Genomic DNA, 20,334 nt, shown 5'->3' with positions numbered 1-20,334 from the left:
TGGAAAATGGTCAAAAAAAGTCACCGAAAGTTCGCCGTAAAGTTGATGACGGGCAACTGTTGGTGGTGGTAATTTGGACATATAATTTGGACATATAGATAGATTAAATGGACAAATAGACATATCAATTGAATATATAAATGACATATAAACAAATATGACGATGATACGTGAACAAATATATAGACAGATAGATTATATTTGAATAAATAAGTGATGTTGACAATAACATATAGATAGATAGATAAGAACAATATGGTCAAACTATTCCAAAAGTTCTAAAATTTGACTTATGACCTCAGTTTCCATAAATTACAAATGTCTCCAGAGATTTGTCAAAAATACAAATTCTCTCTTTATATTCTGGAAATTACAAATGTCTTATTATGAGAATTTATCCTTCAATTCAACTGACCTAACATAAAAAAAAATAAAAATAAAAAATAAAAAATACTTAACAGAAAATATTTGCGATCCCTAAAAAAGTCCCTTAATTTAAGTCACAATGATATGGCATGATAAGTGTAAATTTTTGATTTGCCACACACTTAACTATATTGAACCTAACTCTATTGCTACATTATTGTGGATAAATTATTGTGAATATTTAGCATTTCTCATTACCCAAATATCCTCTAGTAGCAAAAAGAAAATTATTATACTAGTTTCATTTGAATCCACAACTCACCAAATCATTCTCTTCATGCCATTATGATAGTCTTCAACTCTCTCCGGCGACACATCAAATATTTATAGACAATAATTGTAATAGTGTTAATTGAGAGTGGGAGAGAATAGTGTTACTAATTGAGAAAAAATGAGGAATAATGAAGGTAGAGTAGGACAAATATAAAATAAAATAAAATTTTTAACTTCATAAAAGTTAATATAAGTATTTAAAATAAAAATTGTTGCTTATATCATAGATTTTGTTAGTTAAAGGTTGATTAACGAGCCACTGGGGGTGGTGGCCTAGTGGAGAATGCATCCCTCTCCACAGGTGTGGCCCAGGTTCGAATCCTGGAGGAGCAAAAAATGATTGCTTTGTAGGTGGCTTTTTTTGGAGACCTCTCACTGTATTCTGATCGAAACCTGGGCTCGTCAGTACTGTTTGGATTCCTTCCTATGGGTTGAGCCAAATCAGATGGGCAACCGGTTATCCTGGGTCCATGGATGCCGTGATAACACTTCAGAGTATCATTTTTTCATGTTCAAAAAATAAATAAATAAAATAAAGGTTGATTAACGAAAAATGCCATTTGTTATATGATTAAAAATCTCAAGAGATTGAATGTAATTTCCCGAATGTGATGGAATAATCTATATTTTTAATAAACAAAAGGTATATTTTTAATTTGCCAAATTTTTATTTTATTTTTTATTATGCAGAAAAGGAACATTTTCATTTACTTAAATTTATATTAAACTTAGATTTAATTTTTTTTTTTTTATAAATATCCTTCACTCATGGACTCAATTTATACCAATTAAAATTTTACTCAAATTTTTCCTTTAAATCAAAGAGACTCAAATGTTTAACTAAAATTTTCAAGACTGTTGTGTGACTCAAATTTATAAATTTGAATAAAATTTTGAGGAAAAGCTAAAGATTGCCTGATGTGAGCTTTTTTATAAACATCAAATGTTATCTCTCTATTTATTAATGAATATGGTAATAAAAAAATAGAATAAAGTAATAAAAAAGTGTTTAAGACTCTTAAAAAGGTTTTTTAAATTTGATTCACAATGAAATGATATGATAAGTGCCAACTTTTGATTTGTCACATACCCAATTATATAATGCCTAACTTTCTTGTTGCATCATTATGGGTGAGTTTGTGGAAAATTATTAGTTAGTCTTGGGACAACACGTTGCCATTCCCCACACCAATCATAATTTACCATATCTCCCAAGTTCTTCAATTACCTAACACAAATTCGTGGATTCCACTTCCTCCACCAATCACAACACCATTAGGGCACCACGTGACGATGTCCCAAAATCAACCAATAACTTCTCGAGTTTGTAATATTTCTCTAAAATAATTACATGACTTTGTAATTGAATGGACATGCTTAAACTATTGACTCCATTGAAAATTTTTATTTGAGTAATGTATGGTGCTGTTTGATAATATTTATAATTTATTTTTTTTAGTTTATGAAAAATATTAAATATAATTGAATTAATTTTGATTGAAAACGAAAATAAAAATATATTTGGTATACAAAATATATTTGGTATACAAGATTTTTAATAATATATTTTGAAAACATGTGAAAATAGGTGATTATAGAAGGAGGTTGTTGACAATTAAAAATCATAGCTAGAGGTAGTTGTTGGCCATAAGAGGTGGTTGGTGGTAACCGGAGGTAGTTGTTGGCTACAAAAATAGTGGGCGAAAGTGATTGTCGATAGTAAAAAAATGATGGCTGGTTGGTCGCCTAAAGTAATAACTAAAAGTGATTTTCAACCAGAGTTGGTGGCCAAATGTGATTATTAGGAGATAATGGCTGGAAGTGATTAACAGTGAAGTTTATTAATAATGTAGCTCGTAGAGATGAATAATAGTTGGTTGTCTGAAAAAAAAAAAAAAAAAAAAAAAAAAAAAAAAAAAAAAAAAAAAAAAAAAAGTAGCTGGAAAAGAAGAAAAAATAAATTAAAATAAATAAGTGAAACTATATATATATATTTTTTTTGTGTTTAGTAAATTTTGTGAACTATTTATAACTTTTTAAAACCAATACAAAACAAGTTTTGTTTATAATTTTTAAAAATTCTATAAAAATAAATAAAAAATTGTTGATATAAACTTACCAAATATTTACTTATAATTGTTTCTGTTAATTGATGTGACAGTTGTTATATTATTATAGGGCAAATTACAAACATCCCCTCGAGGTTTGGTAAAAATACAGATTTTCCCCTGAGGTTTGAGAAATTACAAATTGCCCCTTAAGGGTCAAATTTTCATAACAAATTAGGGAAAATTATGGGGGAATCTGTATGAAAATAAAAACCTCAGGGGACAATTTGTTATGAAAATATAAACCTCAGGGAGCGGGATGTAATTTCTCAAAGCTCAGGGAGAAATCTGTATTTTCACCAAACCTCGAGGGGGGTGTTTGTAATTTGCCCATTATTATAAGATGCTATTGTTAAAATTTTAATTTTAATTAGTGCTTAAAAAATGGCATTTTAAAAAACTTTATATACAATTTATTATTAGAAGCATACGAGAGCTCCATTTTTTAAACTTTTAGATTAATGGGTTCAAATTTAAATCTTTTTGAATTAAAAGAACATTAATATTTTTAAAGGGATATTTATTTATTTAAAACTTACTTACTTATCTAAATATTACTTATTTATATACGTATCACTTGTCTGTTTAATTATTTGTCCAAATGTCATTTCTTTATAATCTTATATTACTTGTCTATTTGCCTTTGTGTTCACTCATTTCCACGAATCGCTAACTATCAGGTGATCACCAGTGATTGTTCGACGATTTTTCAAACTCATGTTGTTTTATAACCAAATTTAAAAAAATAAAAAATCAAATAACAAATAAAAATCAAATCAAATAACATATGACAATAGTGGAGTTTTCACCAATATATATAGTTATCTTGGTAATAAAAAAAAAGAAATCAATACTAATGTCCCCATAATTTATAAACCCTAAAATATATCCATTGGTAAACCATACTGCAGTGTGAATGAAGGACATAAGAATGAGATGAAGGGCAAATCTGCAATTTGAGCTTTGAATAGAGGGAGATTAATCAAGTTCTTGGTGGACAACACAGCTCTCATGTGGCTGTGGTGTTAGTATTCTTGCCAGAACCGTAAAATCGAATCAAAATGTAAAGACCCAGCTCACTGATCTCATCACTGGTTTTGAATTCTATCCTTTTTCTTCCATTTCCATTTCGTTGGTGTGATTTGATTTGGATCATATGTTTTTTCTATGAGAAAACTTGTCATTGTTTGTGTATTTTGTTAAATTGGATTACTTGTTGGCTATGTTTTTCCCATGCTAATTCATGGAATGAAGTGAACTGTCCAAAGTGACCAAATGTTTGGGGTTTGGGATTTGGGCATTTCTGGATACCGGAATAACTTGTAATTTGGGGGCTAGATGTATATATACATATATACTAGTGGTAGGTGCAAATACTATGCGATTATAATTTTAAATTTAAGTTTTTGGACAGATGAATGAGGTAAATTCATTTGCAATTTTAGGCAGTTTGATGAATGAAAAAAACCATTTAGTGGTTATTGAATGTGGCAATTATTAGATGTGAAGGGCATTCTTTTTTTATTTTTTTAGAAAGTGACAATGTTCACATAGAGATGTGTTTCTATGAAGGTAGAATTCCTCATATTGCTATAATTGCTAGTAATGTTTCTTATGAACTGGGATATTTTCATCTAGCGTTACTTATGATTACAAGTTTTGAGACTAGGTGTTATTTGATTGGCGAAAATTCAGATACTGTGTTGGAAATCTTGGTAGTGATTGGACTTCAACGTCATGACATTAGGTGACCTACCTGAATCTTTTTTCTCTGTTATACTCTATCAAGGGCCATATGCTCGCTTAAATTAAGTAAATTCTTATCCTTATTTACTACACTAGCCCATGTCAAAGTAGGTCTTTCCCTCCTCCCTAGCGTTTCCATTAACTGTGATCCTATCAAACATCCTCGTTGTTGCCTTTATCGGTCTTCATTATATACGACAAAACCATTATAATTTGTTCCCTCTCAACTTATGTTCAGTTGGTGCTACTTTTACCATTTCACAAACAAATTTATTTCTGATTCTACCTTTCATGGTCTTACCACATATTCACCTCAACATTTTCATCTCAGTTACATTCATTTTCCTTATGTGTTATTTCTTAGTTTGTTAACATTTGTCTCATGATGCACTGCTGACCTTATAACTGCTCTATAATTTTTTTTCCAATTATGTTGGTATACTTCTATCACTTAATATGTCAGAAGTATTCCTCCACTCTAACCAACCCACTTTAGTTTATGGGCCACATCATCTCCAATCTCTCAATCCTTATTAATAATTGATCTAGATAATGAAATTGTTTACTCTTAAGTATCTCTTGGTTTTCAATTTTCACTTTTCCTCGTTATTAGAAATCAAAGATAATAAATTATCTTAAAAGTGTTAATTTCTTAGCCAGCTCAATTGTAAAAATTTTCATTGTTCTATTGTTTGCTGTCAAATGTTCTCATTTTTATTTTTATTTTTGTTTTGCATAGTTTGTTCTTATATTTATTTTTGTTACCTTGCTGGCTCAGTCACTTACATGTTTTGTGCCCTATTCTTTCTTGTAGTTTGTTATCTATTTTCCTAAGATTGCACTAGAAACTGTAAGATTTCTTTACTGGGTGAAAGGACAAAACAAGCAGACCTAAACACACGAATGAGGGAGTAATTGGAAAATTGAGAAAACAGAGCCTCGTAAGGAGATCAACCAGAGAGAAGGAGAGTAGGCATACAGTTAAGAAGAAAAGCAGCAATAAGAACTGCTTCACACCAAGATGAGAGGCAGAGAGAAGGAGAAAATAGCTGTTTCAAGGAGATGACGGTATTTACGCTCAGCTTGACCATTTTGGACAGGTGTATTAGTACAAGAAGTTTGGTGAATGGTACCCAAATTTGTCAAATATTCACAGAAGCTAGTTTTAAAATTTTCTCCACCCAATTCAGACTGTAACAATTTAATAGTAGACCCAAACTGTAGTGACCATAAACTGAAAATTATGGTATATCTGGTAGAAGGCAGATTTATGAGTCATAAGGTAAATCCAAGTGTAATAGGTGCAGTCATCAACAAATGAAATATAGTATGTAGGACCCCCTTTAGTGAGAATAGGAAAAGGACCCCAGACATCAGTATGAACTATAGAAAACGGTGTATCAAATATAGAAGTACTTTTACGAAAAGGTAAGGTTGTCATTTTGGCAAGTTGAGTAGGAAAAACTTTACCCAATATACTTGACTGAGTTAAAGACCATAAGTGGTCAACAAACAAATGCTCTAATCTGGAATGCTACAAATAGAAAGGACTTGATAGAGAATCTAACTGAAAGAAAAAAAGGCAGTTGAAAAAGTAGTCATAGGCAGATGCAGGCTCTTCACCACATAGAGGTCTCCAACTTTATGGCCAGTCCCAATCTGCTGCTTGGACATCCGATCCTGCATAGAGCAGATAGAAGAAGAAAAGATAACATTAAAACTAGAGGCATTAAGCTGACTGATAGATAATAAATTGACAGATAACTGAGGAATATATAAGACAGATGGAATAGAGACATCATACATAACATATGATGACCCAACAGATATAACAAATATACCAGACCCATTAGCAACATTAACAGTGATAGGAAAGGGAGGGGGAGTACAATTTTGAAGTAAGGAGAGATGGACAGTCATATGATGAGAGGAACCAGAGTAAAAAATCTAGATAGACGAAGAGATACCTGAAGAAGACCCAAGCAAATTTGAATAAGTAGAGGAAACAACGGAGGCAGATAAGAATGGTTGAGAGGTAGACAGTATATGCTGAAGTTGACCAATCTGAGCACTTAAGGAAGCCAAGTCAAGATCAAGAGCCAAAACAGGAGCAATATAAGTGGTGGGAGGCCGAAGCGTACTTTGAAAAGGAGCACGGAACTAAGTCTAAGATTGCTGAGAAGACGAGGCAGGTAGACGTCCCCTCTTGGGATAGTGATATTTCCAATGGCTTCTCTGATGGCAGTAAGCACACTCATCTAAAGCCAGTAGCCTATTTTTGGGCCTAGCCATTTTATTATCCGTCATTGTAATGAACTAGCAAGAACAATAGAAAAGATCCAAAGAAAGGAGAGCCAATACGCAAATAGGGATATCCACTGGGGTCAAAGAATAATAAGCACTAAATTACCAAGTGTATAGCGATCCCGGGTTTTACCTCTTGTTGTACAGTGATCCGGACTTGGTTCTGTGGATGTTAGCAACGGTTTATATCTTGTTTACGTCCTTTCATACTTTGTATTTGAGTTATGGGATGTGTTGGGCAGGTTTGTTACAGGTTGGTTGTGTTTGGGAGCAAATGGTTGCTGCCCAGAATTTTGGTCCTTCACTCGAGCCAGGGTTCCTTTGCTCGAGCGAGAGTTGAGTTTTGTGTCTGGTGGCTCGAGCCAGGGTTTCTTCGCTCGAGCGTGAAACTGCGTCTGGTTCCAGACCTGAAAGCTACATTTCTTGGCTCGAGCGAACTGGTTTTTCTTCGCTCGAGCGAGCGTTCTGTCGCTCGAGCGTGCGTCTAGTTACAGACCTGAGGGTTTGAATTGTTGGCTCGAGCGAGGTGTCCTTCGCTCGAGCTAGGTGAGTTTCTTGTGTCAGATCGCTCGAACGACCAAGTCTTCGCTCGAGTGAGCCTGTTGTATATCAGTAGGCAGCAGCGGGAAAAACATCACTTTTTCATCTTCTTTCATTTTGTAAACCCTAGATCCGACTCTCTCTCTCTCTCTCTCTATACTTGTCTTCTCTCCAAGGTTTGATCTATCTAGAGTGAGTTTCTACCCTTAGTCCTTTGTTAAAAAGATAGAGTGGGATGAGGGCTTCGTTTTAATCTGAAAAACTTGGGATTTGGAGCACGTTGGTCTTTGGTTTTCATCTCCGTTTGAGCTCAAACTTTGAGGTAGGGATATCCTACTCCTTCTCATGAGCTTTGTCTTTGAATTTTAGCATTTTGATATGTTAGAGATTGTTAGGTAAAATTTGAGAAAGTATGGGCCTTTGTGTAATTTTACAAAAGTTGGGGTTTCGTTTATATAAACCTATTTGCATGTTTGGCATAGAAAAATGAGATAAATGTTGGGTTATTGATGGAAATGGAACCTTAGGGTTGTTATGTAACTTATGGGAAAAAGCCCTAATTACATAGATAAATTAATTTGTGTAATTAATTTAGAGAAATGAGGAATTAAATTGAAAATGTTAAAATTGGAAACGTGGGGGATTAAAGGGTGTAGTTGGATAATTTATCGCTCACCTAGTTGAAATGTTGATTATATATCCATTTGGTGCATTTAATTTCTGTTTAGAAATAACTGCTTTGGGCTATCGGTGGAAGATAGTCTTAATTGTTGTAGACAATGCATGATGATTAGGCAAACTAAAACTAATCAATTGAGTATGCTATTGAATATAGCGGTTGGAATAATACATTAACTTTTGTATTGATTGACTGTGTATATGGCCTATGTTTATATACATTGTGTTGTGTGGGAGAAGATAGGGGATGTACTCCACGGTTTAGGGGAAGATAGGGGATGGACCTCTAAATCGGATTCTGTGTGACATTGATACAGCACTACAATGTGTATCAAGTTTTGATTATGGAAGTGTTTGAATTGATTTGATATAGCACTAAAATGTATATCGTTATCAATTGTGAAGTATAGAAGTGTTTCTATGTTATATTGATACAGTACTAAAATGTGTATCATTCAGGAAGTATGGAAGTGGTTTGTATGTTATTGATACAGCATTAAAATGTGTATCCATCATGAATTTCGAAAGTGTTTTAAAGATAAGTTAAAATCTCATTAAGTTATTTGGCCAGGTTTTGAGCTGTGTTTCCAAACTCAAAGTTGAAAAAGAAATGGAAATGAAGTGTATCATGGACATGATTGTCATGAAACTGAAATGTGATACAAGATTGGATGTATTAAGTGTTGACCATCTATCAATTGCTAATCTTTCAGTCATTGTTTATGGTTGGTTTAGTGTATTTCTACTGGGCTGTGGCTCACCTTATATGGGACATCATTTTCAGGTACAGGTAGCATGCCACCTCCAAGGACATAGCTTGGGAGGCTAGAGGCAGGCAGTTTTTTTTTTTTTTTTGTTATCTTTTGATGTAATACATGTAAATTCAAACCAAGGGCTTAATGTGTATTTAAGTTAGCACCCTCTTTTTGTAACCAAGTGTTAACTTGGAAAGCTGTAAGCCCGTAGGGCATTTGCTTTTGTTGTTAACATGTATTATTTTTTGTAATGAACTACTCTGATGAATGGAAAGGTGTTTATTTCTTATATTGTTGCATGTCAAGAATGATGGGTTTTATGTATTTTTTTGAGGGCGTGACAACTTGGTATCAGAGCGTACCGGGTTTGAATACTTTGGGTACGTGGGAAGTGATTAGTATCACAATGGGTTTGTCTTGCTTGTTAGAGACCTATGTGTGACATTATATGTTTATTTGATAACATGTTTATGTGACTATGTGGGTATGGGATTTAGTTTCTAGGATGTTGATTGGACCCTTGAGTTTCTGTGAGTCTTATTGGAAAAGCACTTGATCAATGCTGTTTCTAACCGGAACTCTAGTAACGCCTCGGGACTATCATTATCCGGAAATGAAATTCGTAAGTGTTTATGTGCTTATGTGGAGTGAATTACAGTTGTCCATGTATTAGGACGCGAGTGTTTAGTTTTGGCACATTTAAGACTGTGCTAATGTTCTTCGTTACCTTTATTAGGATGTCAGGTCGAGGAAGAGGTGGTAGACGTGGCAGGCGTGGTAGGCAGGAGATGCCTTTACCGGATGGTATTCCGACACAGCAGGAGGGGGTTGGCCAGGCCAATGTGGCTGAGCCAGCAAGTCAGGAGGCTATGGGCGCTTTAGCCCGAGGGATAGCCGATGCTTTGAGGGAGTCTATGGGTATTCTCAGAGCTGAGAATCCAGTATAGGCTCCAGTGCAAGCCTAGGTTGTTGAGGCAGGGCCTTCCTTCTTGAAAATGGAGTTCTTCCAGTCTAACCCGGACGAGTTTATTGGGGATCCGAAGGAGCCACTAAAGGCTGACGAGTGGTTAGAGAAAATGAGTAAGACGTTCGAGATGCTTGGCATCGAGGACGGAGCGTTGAAAGTGACCTTGGCATCCTTCCAGCTTAAAGGGGGTGCGGGTCAGTGGTGGAAATACATGAGGGGCCGTATTGCTGGCACGTGGGAGGCTTTTGTGGAGGCTTTTCAGGAGAAGTACTTATCTCCAACAGTCAGGGAGAAGTTGAGAGACCAGTTCTGTCAGCTTTTGCAGTTGAGTTCTTCAGTAGCCGAGTATGAGGCTGCTTTTACTAGCCTGTCTAGGTTCGCACCTGAACTTGTGGCGTCCAAGGAGCGCCGCTGTATCGAGTTCGGGAAGAGGTTGAGGCGTGGCCTCAAGATGAAAATTAGAGGTTCGATGATCCAAGACTATGGGCGTTTGGTTGATGCTGCAGCCCATATGGAGATCATGATGCAGGAGGAGGAGGGACAGAGAGGCTCCAAGAGGAGCCAGGATGGTCAGGGAGATGGCAGGAGACAGAGGGGTGCTAACCCTCAGCAGTCTCAGGGTGGTGTTGCTAGATCGACCTTTCCAGTGCCGAGTGCAGGCTCGGGGATGGGCAATCAGGGAGAGTTCACCTGTTACAAGTGTGGTCAGCTGGGCCACAAGGCTTCGGTTTGCCCACAGAGGGGAGGAGGTCAGAGAGCTGCTTCATCTTCAGCTAGACCGCAGAGCCAGAGTCAAGGCAGTGGCCAGCCCTTGTCTTGTTATCAGTGTGGTCAGCCTGGGCACCTGAAGAGGTTCTGTCCATAGTTGAGTGCCACTTCGGGAGCGTCTGGTTCTAGGCAGATGCAGAGTTTTCAGCCAGCTCAGTCTGTGTAGGCCTCGAAAGCCAATCCGGGAGCTTCGTCGTCCCAGTCTGTGCAGCAGTCGTATGCTCCGAGGGGTGAGCAGATGGATCAGGGGCCTACAGGGCGCGTGTATGCTGTTACCGCATAGGGTCTTGTACCTGCTCCATCGGTTGTGAGAGGTACCTTCTTATTTTGTAACTCGGTTACTAGTGTTTTGATCGATATGGGTGCATCTCATTCTTTTGTATCTGCTGCATTTGCATCTGTTTTGGGATTGGAGTTGGCACAATTAGCATCTCCTATTTGTGTAGTGTCACCTATTGGGGGTGAGTTGGTTTTGAAACAAGGCTGTAGGGGTTGTGATATAGAGGTCGCCGATCGTCGGCTTCCGTTTCCTTTTGTAGTGATGCCCATGATGGGATTTGATGTTATTTTGGGTATGGACTGGCTATCGTCATACCGAGCTGTTATTGACTGCTACCGCCAGAGGGTCACAATTTGTACCTTGAGCGGGGAGTGTTTTCATTTTCTGGGGGATCAGGTTGGTAGTGTGTTACCACCGATGTATGATCCGCGAGGGTGGAGTGAGCTTAATGGTCTACTTGCTAGCTTTTTGAGTGGTGAGTGTGGTGAGACCCAGACTATGTTGTCGAGAGTGGTTTCTGAGTACTCGGACGTCTTTCCCGAGGATCTTGTTAGTTTACCACCTCATCGAGAGATTGAGTTCTCTATTGATCTAGTGCCCAGTACGGCGCCAATTTCTATGGCACCTTATCGTTTTGCCCCAGCCGAGTTAGTTGAATTGAAGATTCAGCTCCAAGAGTTGTTGGATAAGGGCTTTATTCGCCCAAGTGTTTCGCCGTGGGGAGCACCAGCCCTCTTTGCTAAAAGGAAAGATCGTGCCTTGAGACTGTGTATCGACTACCGGAAGTTGAATCGGGCTACGGTCAAGAATAAGTACCCTATGCCCCGTATTGATGATTTGTTTGACCAGTTGAAGGGTTCCCGTTGTTTCTCTAAGATAGATTTGAGATCGGGTTACCACCAGTTGAGGGTCAGGGAGGAGGATATTCCGAAGACGGCATTCCGTACGCGGTATGGCCATTATAAGTTTTTGGTGATGCCATTTGGGCTCACCAATGCACCGGCAGTCTTTATGGATTTGATGAACTGGATATTCTGGGAATTCTTAGATCGCTTTGTGGTCGTTTTTGTGGACGACATTCTTATCTATTCACCTTCAGAGGAGGAGCACGAGGAACACTTGAGAGTGGTGCTCGAGTTACTTAGAACCCATAGGCTGTATGCCAAGTTTGGGAAGTGTGAGTTCTGGCTAGGAGAAGTCAAGTTCTTAGGCCATGTGGTTTCTGGGGAAGGGGTGTCTGTTGATACATCCAAGATTGAGGCAGTGCAAGATTGGGCACAGCCTAAGAGTGTGTTTGAGATTCACAGTTTTCTGGGGTTAGCTGGGTACTATCGGCGATTTGTGAAGGATTTCTCCAGGTTTGCTTCGCCGTTGACTAGACTAACTCGGAAGGGAGTCAAATTTGTATGGAGTGAGACTTGTGAAAAGTCGTTCCAAGAGCTGAAAGGTAGATTGACCACCGCTCCGGTCTTAATTATCCCGGAGAGAGGGTTGGGTTATGCAGTCTATTGTGATGCCTCACCAGAGGGTTTGGGTTGTGTGTTGATTCAAGAGGGAAAAGTGGTTGCCTATGGCTCACGTCAGTTGAAAATACACGAGAAGAATTACCCTACACATGACCTAGAGCTAGCAGCAGTGATCTTTGCCTTGAAAGTCTGGAGGCACTACCTTTATGGTGAGAGATTCGAGGTGTTCTCGGACCATAAGAGTCTGAAATATCTGTTTACACAGAAAGACTTGAACTTTAGGCAGAGGAGATGGATGGAGTTTATTGAGGATTACGACTTCGAGTTGCACTATTATTCGGGGAAGGCCAATGTTGTGGCTGATGCCCTTAGTAGGAAATCCATTAGTGATGTAGCTTGTATAGCCATCTGGGAGTGGGAGATGTTAAGTGCGCTTGGCGAGTTTGATTTGCTTTTGGGCGAATCCGTTGAGGCTGCGGCCTTGTTTTCTATTGTTGCTCAACCTACACTTATGACTCGAGTGTTAGAGGCACAGAGAGGTGACCTTGAGGTAGAATCCCTCCGAGAGAAGATCTCCAGTGGGAAGGTTGAGAAGGGTTTGACGGTGTATCCCGACCAGAGTGTGAGATACCGAGACCGTTTGTTTGTGCCGGAGTCTTGCCGAGAGAAAGTACTCCGAGAGTTTCATCATTCACGCCTTGCGGTGCATCCAGGAGGCACTAAGATGTATTGGGATTTGGGTCGCCAGTTTTGTTGGCGGGGTATGAAGAGAGATGTGGCAGTTTTCGTGTCTAAGTGTCTTACTTGTCAGCAAGTGAAGGCCGAACATCAGAGGCCAGCGGGTTTGTTACAACCCTTGCCTATTGCCGAGTGGAAGTGGGAGCATGTCACTATGGACTTTGTTGTAGGTCTTCCGAGGACTCAGCGGGGTAGTGATGCTATTTGGGTAGTTGTAGACCGGTTGACTAAGTTGGCGCACTTCATTCCTATGCGCGTGAGAGATTCGGTAGATCATCTTGCCGACTTGTATATTCGGGACATAGTGAGGTTGCACGGGGTTCCAGTGGCGATCGTCTCAGATAGAGACCCTCGTTTTACTGCTAGGTTGTGGCAGAGTTTGCAGAATGCCTTGGGTACTAAGTTGACATTTAGTACGGCTTATCATCCTCAGACTGACGGGCAATCCGAGCGTACTATTCAGATCCTTGAGGATATGCTTCGGGGTTGTGTCCTTGATTTTAGTGGGACGTGGGAGAGGCACTTGCCTTTGGTGGAGTTTGCCTACAACAACAGTTTCCAGTCTAGTATCGGTATGGCACCGTTTGAGGCCTTGTATGGCCGACCGTGTAGGTCTCCAGTTTGTTGGGCCGAGGTGGGTGATGCACCTTTGTTAGGTCCAGAGTTGGTGAGGGAAACGACGGAGAAAGTTGAGCTTATCCGTAGAAGGCTTGTTACAGCCCAGAGTCGTCAGAAATCTTATGCCGACCATAGGAGGCGACCTTTGGTATTTGAGGTGGGTGACCATGTCTTTCTAAAGATATCACCTAGGCGGGGATTGATGAGGTTTGGGAAGAGTAGGAAGTTGTCCCCTCGGTTTATTGGCCCTTTTGAGATCCTTGAGAGGATTGGCGAGATTGCCTATCGTTTAGCTTTGCCGCCGCAGTTGTCCGGAGTTCATGACGTGTTTCATGTGAGTATGCTTCGGAAGTATGAGCCAGATCCATCGCATGTACTGGATTGGACCGACTTAGAGGTAGATGAGGATGCCTCGTATGAGGAGAGACCGGTTCAGGTCTTGGATAGGCGGGATCAAGTCTTGCGAGGCAAGACCATTCTTTTGGTAAAAGTCTTGTGGAAACATCACGGAGTGGAGGAAGCCACTTGGGAACGTGAGTTAGAGGTCCGAGAGAAATATCCGGATCTATTTGTGGATGTTTGAGTATATGTTGTGTATTTTGTTGTATTATTGGACCTTAAGAGTATTGAATATATCTAAGGTTGTAAAACATGGTATATGTTTTGGTTTAATGGAAGTATTTTGAAACTTGTCTCGAAATGGAAGTTTAATGTAACATTGCATATGTTGATTATATTGTAGACATGGAATTATATCATGAAAAATGAATATGATATGGAAATGGGAATCATGTATATTGTAAACTGCTGAAATGGAAAGGAAATGCATGTCGAAATGTATATGTTGTGAAATGCGTCTTGACAAGAGATGGAAAGACCGGGATGGGTCAAGTTATTGAATGTTGAATGTAACATTGTTTAAAATGGAGAAAAACTTGTTCTTTTGAAAACTTGCACTTAATTTCGGGGACCAAATTCTTTAAGGGGGGAGGTTATAACGATCCCGGGTTTTACCCCTTGTTGTACAGTGATCCGGACTTGGTTCCGTGGATGTTAGCAGCGGTTTATATCTTGTTTAGGTCCTTTCATACTTTGTATTTGAGTTATGGGATGTGTTGGGCAGGTTTGTTACAGGTTGGTTGTGTTTGGATGCAAATGGTTGTTGCCCAGAATTTTGGTCATTCACTCGAGCCAGGGTTCCTTCGCTCGAGCGAGAGTTGAGTTTTGTGTCTGGTGGCTCGAGCCAGGGTTTCTTCGCTCGAGCGTGAAACTGCGTCTGGTTCCAGACCTGAGAGCTGCATTTCTTAGCTCAAGCGAGCTTTTCTTCGCTCGAGCGAACTGGTTTTTCTTCGCTCGAGCGAACGTTCTGTCGCTCAAGCGTGCGTCTGGTTACAGACCTGAGGGTTTGAATTGTTGGCTCGAGCGAGGTGTCCTTCGCTCGAGCTAGGTGAGTTTCTTGTGTCTAATCGCTCTAGCGACCAAGTCTTCGCTCGAGCGAGCCTGTTGTATATCAGTAGGCAGCAGCGGGGAAAACATCACTTTTTCATCTTCTTTTATTTTGCAAACCCTAGATCCAACTCTCTCTCTCTCTCTATACTTGCCTTCTCTCCAAGGTTTGATCTATCTAGAGTGAGTTTCTACCCTTAGTCCTTTGTTAAAAAGATAGAGTGGGTTGAGGGCTTCGTTTTAATCTGAAAAACTTAGGATTTGGAGCATGTTGGTCTTTGGTCTTCATCTCCGTTTGAGCTCAAACTTCGAGGTAGGGATATCCTACTCCTTCTCATGAGCTTTGTCTTTGAATTTTAGCATTTTGATATGTTGGGGATTGTTAGGTAAAATTTGAGAAAGTTTGGGCCTTTGTGTAATTTTACAAAAGTTGGGGTTTCGTTTATATAAACCTATTTGCATGTTTGGCATAGAAAAATGAGATAAATGTTGGGTTATTGATGGAAATGGAACCTTAGGATTGTTATGTAACTTATGGGAAAAAACCCTAATTACATAGATAAATTAATTTGTGTAATTAATTTAAAGAAATGAGGAATTAAATTGAAAATGTTGAAATTGGAAACGTGGAGGATTAAAGGGTGTAGTTGGATAATTTATCGCTCACCTAGTTGAAATGTTGATTATATATCCATTTGGTACATTTAATTTCTATTTAGAAATAACTACTTTGGGCTATTGGTGGAGGATAGTCTTGATTGTTGTAGACAATGCATGATGATTAGGCAAACTAAAACTAATCAATTGAGTATGCTATTGAATATAGCGGTTGGAATAATACATTAACTTTTGTATTGATTGACTGTGTATATGGCCTATGTTTATATACATTGTGTTGTGTGGGAGAAGATAGGGGATGTACTCCACGGTTTAGGGGAAGATAGGGGATGGACCTCTAAATCGGATTCTGTGTGACATTGATACAGCACTACAATGTGTATCAAGTTTTGATTATGGAAGTGTTTGAATTGATTTGATATAGCACTAAAATGTATATCGTTATCAATTGTGAAGTATAAAAGTGTTTCTATGTTATATTGATACAGTACTAAAATGTATATCATTCAGGAAGTATGAAAGTGGTTTGTGTGTTATTGATACAGCATTAAAATGTGTATCCATCATGAATTTCGAAAGTGTTTTAAAGATAATTTAAAATCTCATTAAGTTATTTGGCCAGGTTTTGAGCTGTGTTTCCAAACTCAAAGTTGAAAAAGAAATGGAAATGAAGTGTATCATGGACATGATTGTCATGAAACTGAAATGTGATACAAGATTGGATGTATTAAGTGTTGACCATCTATCAATTGCTAATCTTTCAGTCATCATTTTCAGGTACAGGTAGCATGCCACCTCCAAGGACATAGCTTGGGAGGCTAGAGGCAAGCAATTTTTTTTTTTTTTGTTATCTTTTGATGTAATACATGTAAATTCAAGCCAAGGGTTTAATGTGTATTTAAGTTAGCACCCTCTTTTTGTAACCAAGTGTTAACTTGGAAAGCTATAAGCCCGTAGGGCCTTTGCTTTTGTTGTTAACATGTATTATTTTTTGTAATGAGCTACTCTGATGAATGGAAAGGTGTTTATTTCTTATATTGTTGCATGTCAAGAATGATGGGTTTTATGTATTTTTTTGAGGGCGTGACAAAGTGAATAACACCTCAGATAAGGAACCGGATGATAATACCTCATATGGGTCAAATATCCAAACCCAGTTCAGAAAGACAATCTTCGCAATGTGAAGCTGAGCCAGAGAGACGATAGTGAATCAAAGCAAGAGAGTGACCAACCAGACGAAGCCCCCACACACAGTCGTGATCCACGACTTACAATCCATGAACCAGAGAGGGTTACGGTGCAACAAAGACCGCCTACGCGAATCAGATGACCAAATAGGTCAATTTAACGAAACAGACGAGTCGACTCAAACAGATGGGTTAACTTAGATGACCAAATGGGTTGACTCAAACAGATGACCAAACAAGCCAAACCCAATCTCGAATCAGACCAACAAGAGAACCACAATCGATGGATTACGATTCAAACTCATATGGGTCGCACGAATCTAGAAAGCTGAACTAGAGAAGAATCAACATTGGCTGCTAGGGTTTTGAACATAGCTTTGATACCATGTAAGATTTCTGAATGACTTCTGTATATTCAATTGTGTTTCTTATACAAGAGTACATCGGTTTATATAACAAACTAACCCTAAGACTGAAAAGGAAACTAGAATAACTTCTCAATCCCTAAAATATACAAAAAAATATGTACTACCATATATACATAAAACCTAATATTTTCACAATGGATTTGAGTTTGGATGTGGATTCAAATCTAAGGATTTAAATCTAAAATGCTAAGAATTAGTAGATGCATTTGGGAACATACACAGACACACACACACACACACACAAAAACATACAATATGTACATACATATAGATAACTATATAGTGTTTGAGCTATTTGTAGAAAATCATGGAGGGGGAGAGAGAGTTGGCTCAAGCAAATCCGAACATAGCCCAAAAGTAATATATTTCTTACGAATGAGCTCTAGCAAGTCTTACTATCTGTTAGACATATCTGTTATGTATGAGATAATGGTTATCTTAATTTACTTGCCTTTAAGCAATTGTTGTTTTGTGGTGTGTGATTTTAAGCTCTTCCAGTGCTCACTCCTTGTTCATTAAGGTCTTCATATTGTGGTTTTGTATAGAAGGTTAAAGAGTCATGTGTAAGGACTCAAAGCCAAAGGAGTCAGGAGGAAAGGGAAAGGGAAAACAGGCAACGGGAGGAAGTGATGATACTGCTTCAAAAGGTAAAGTAAAAGGAGCGAAGACAGATGGGCTTGGCACCTGCACATATGTCAAAGGTTGTTTCTTTCCCTTAATCTGTTTTTCAGGAGCTTCTATGTTTTTTTAACTGCAATTTATCTAGTATGTTGAGTCTCCTGATTTGACTCTGGGTTTTGGATTTTGTTTTTAGCAAGGCATATCTTATGTGAGAAGCAAGGGAAGATTAATGAAGCATACAAGAAGCGAGAAAAGATGGCTGGCTTAGTAATGGAGACGAGGTTCCACCTGCTGAGTTTGCAGAGGTGATTTCCCTATTACATTATCCATTTTCTCATTATTTTTTAACACATTTAGTTTAAAACTTTTACACTTGTTGGTCAAGGTTTTGTCGGTATCAATTTCTAGTTTTGAACTTGGAGGGGGTCATTTTTTACTCTTTCATATTTTTGTAATGATTTATGATCTTGATGGTGAACCTGATTCAATTGTATTTAGTTGGTTTTTATTTAGGTATTTAATGGGTTCATCATTTTCACTTAGCTACTTAATTGCTTTCAAGCCTTCTAAAATGTGCTAAATAATCATGATCTCTTCAACTTAATGATTATTATAACAGTTTTGAAGTACTACATTACAAAACCTTGGTCATTGGAAACAAATTGCATGAACACACCATGTTGAAAGTTGACTAATGGTCCATATGTTTGGGTGAGAAAATGTTTTTCTTATTTTTTGGCATTTGGTACAATGGAAAATGAAAGTCAACAAAAAATGTCCTGTGGTAAAAATAAACCTATTTGGGCGGAAAATGGTTGCACTTTTAAAAAGTGCAAAACGTTTTCCAAACTAAAGTCTTACCAATCCCACCACACTACCACCAGCAACACCACCACCACACTACCACCACCACTGCCACAACCTCCTCCACATCACTACCCTTACTCTTGCCACCACCACCGTCACCCTGTTGCCACCTCCTTACCACCACTAATACAACCATTAGTACATTAGTTTTAAGGACGCAAAATGTTTTTCGTTGGAAAATGTTTTTTGCTGAAAGAAAAGAAGCGTAAGAAAATGGCTCAGGTGTTCTCTGTACAATCTCCTATAAAGAATTTTTGATCGAGATATTGTCTCAGGAATATTTGAAGGAGCCATAACACTGACATCTCTGCCCTGCTTTTCTGTCTTTTTCTTCTAGCTAGCAGCAGAATATTCAGAATGTCTATCAGGGAAGAAGGGTGGAGACTTGGGATGGTTTCTGCGTGGTAAGATGGCTGGCCTATTTCAGGATGTTGCCTTTAGCACAACTGTTGGAGCTACCAGTGCACCATTTAAATCAACGTATGCTATTTTAATTCCTGATTTTTGCTCCGCAAACCTGCTAACCACATGTTAAGCTTTATCTTATGCTGTTCATGTTGCTGAGACCGGCTAAATTTGTTATGCTATTGATGATACAGGAATGGATACCACATTATCTTGTCCTAATGGAGGAAGAATTGATAGAACTTGCATTCAAAGTTGTGCTCTCCCAGATTATTAACCACCAAATCAAAGTAAGCATTGTGTATTTATGTGTGAGACTTTGGCTTGATTGTGGCATGGTTTTTAGAACATAATTGACTCAATGATGCTTCAACCTTTTAGACGTTGGTTTGATAAGTAGTTTTTTTTTTTTTGGTAGTCCACTTTCTATTATATAGAGTTCTGATTGCTGGATTTGGTCTTCATTGTAGTCCACTCTCTGTTAAAAATCATTTGTTAATCAAAGGTTTTGCATGGAATCCACTGATCCTTAGGGCATGTTTGTTTGGACGGACTGGATAAAGGAATTGTAATCCATCAGACTGTTAGTCCTGGGATACATTGTCCCTGGACTATTTGGTTAGACTGAATTTGTATTCTATGTTTGTTTAGTCATGGGATTAGATATCTGAATTGGACTATTTTTAGTAAATTCAATGTTTGGTTAGACGGACTAGATAAGGATAAATGTTCAAAAAATTATTTTGCCCTTGTAATTTATAATTTATATTTTTTATTTAATATATAATTTTAAATTTGTAATCTATAATTTATAATTTAACAACACTAAAAAATTCTAATTTATAAGGCCATAATTTTTTATTTATTATTTTAAATTAACAACACTAAAACAATAATTTTATTTAATACATAAATTTAATTTTTTAACAACACTAAAAAAATTTAATTTAAAAGGCCATAATTTTTAATTAAATTAAATTTATAATTTATATTTTTTATTTAATAACGAATTTTAAATTAACAACACTAAAAAAAAAGATATTGAATATAAGAGGGTCAAAAATATAATTTCATAAACTAATCTCACGATTTCTA

The 20,334-nt window shown here is 37.8% G+C and overlaps 1 protein-coding gene and 1 pseudogene across 2 annotated transcripts in view; one reads left to right on the top strand and one right to left on the bottom strand.

The window, feature by feature from the left end:
- The window catches only part of LOC114268225 (uncharacterized), a 267,263-nt gene that overhangs the window by 204,726 nt on the left and 42,203 nt on the right, over positions 1 to 20,334 (bottom strand). The gene's annotated exons all lie outside the window — the stretch shown is intronic.
- On the top strand, positions 3,741 to 19,506 carry LOC114289043 (uncharacterized; annotated as a pseudogene). The gene is made up of 5 exons (XR_014356898.1): positions 3,741 to 3,870; positions 17,892 to 18,047; positions 18,161 to 18,272; positions 19,172 to 19,314; positions 19,434 to 19,506. The product of XR_014356898.1 is annotated as an uncharacterized LOC114289043 (transcript).

Source organism: Camellia sinensis, chromosome 15 (genome assembly GCF_055761805.1).
Source record: "Camellia sinensis isolate YWXY chromosome 15, ASM5576180v1, whole genome shotgun sequence".
NCBI lineage: Eukaryota > Viridiplantae > Streptophyta > Magnoliopsida > Ericales > Theaceae > Camellia > Camellia sinensis.
The sequence above is the reverse complement of the archived record's forward strand: the minus strand, read 5'-3'. Positions and strand labels throughout refer to the sequence as shown.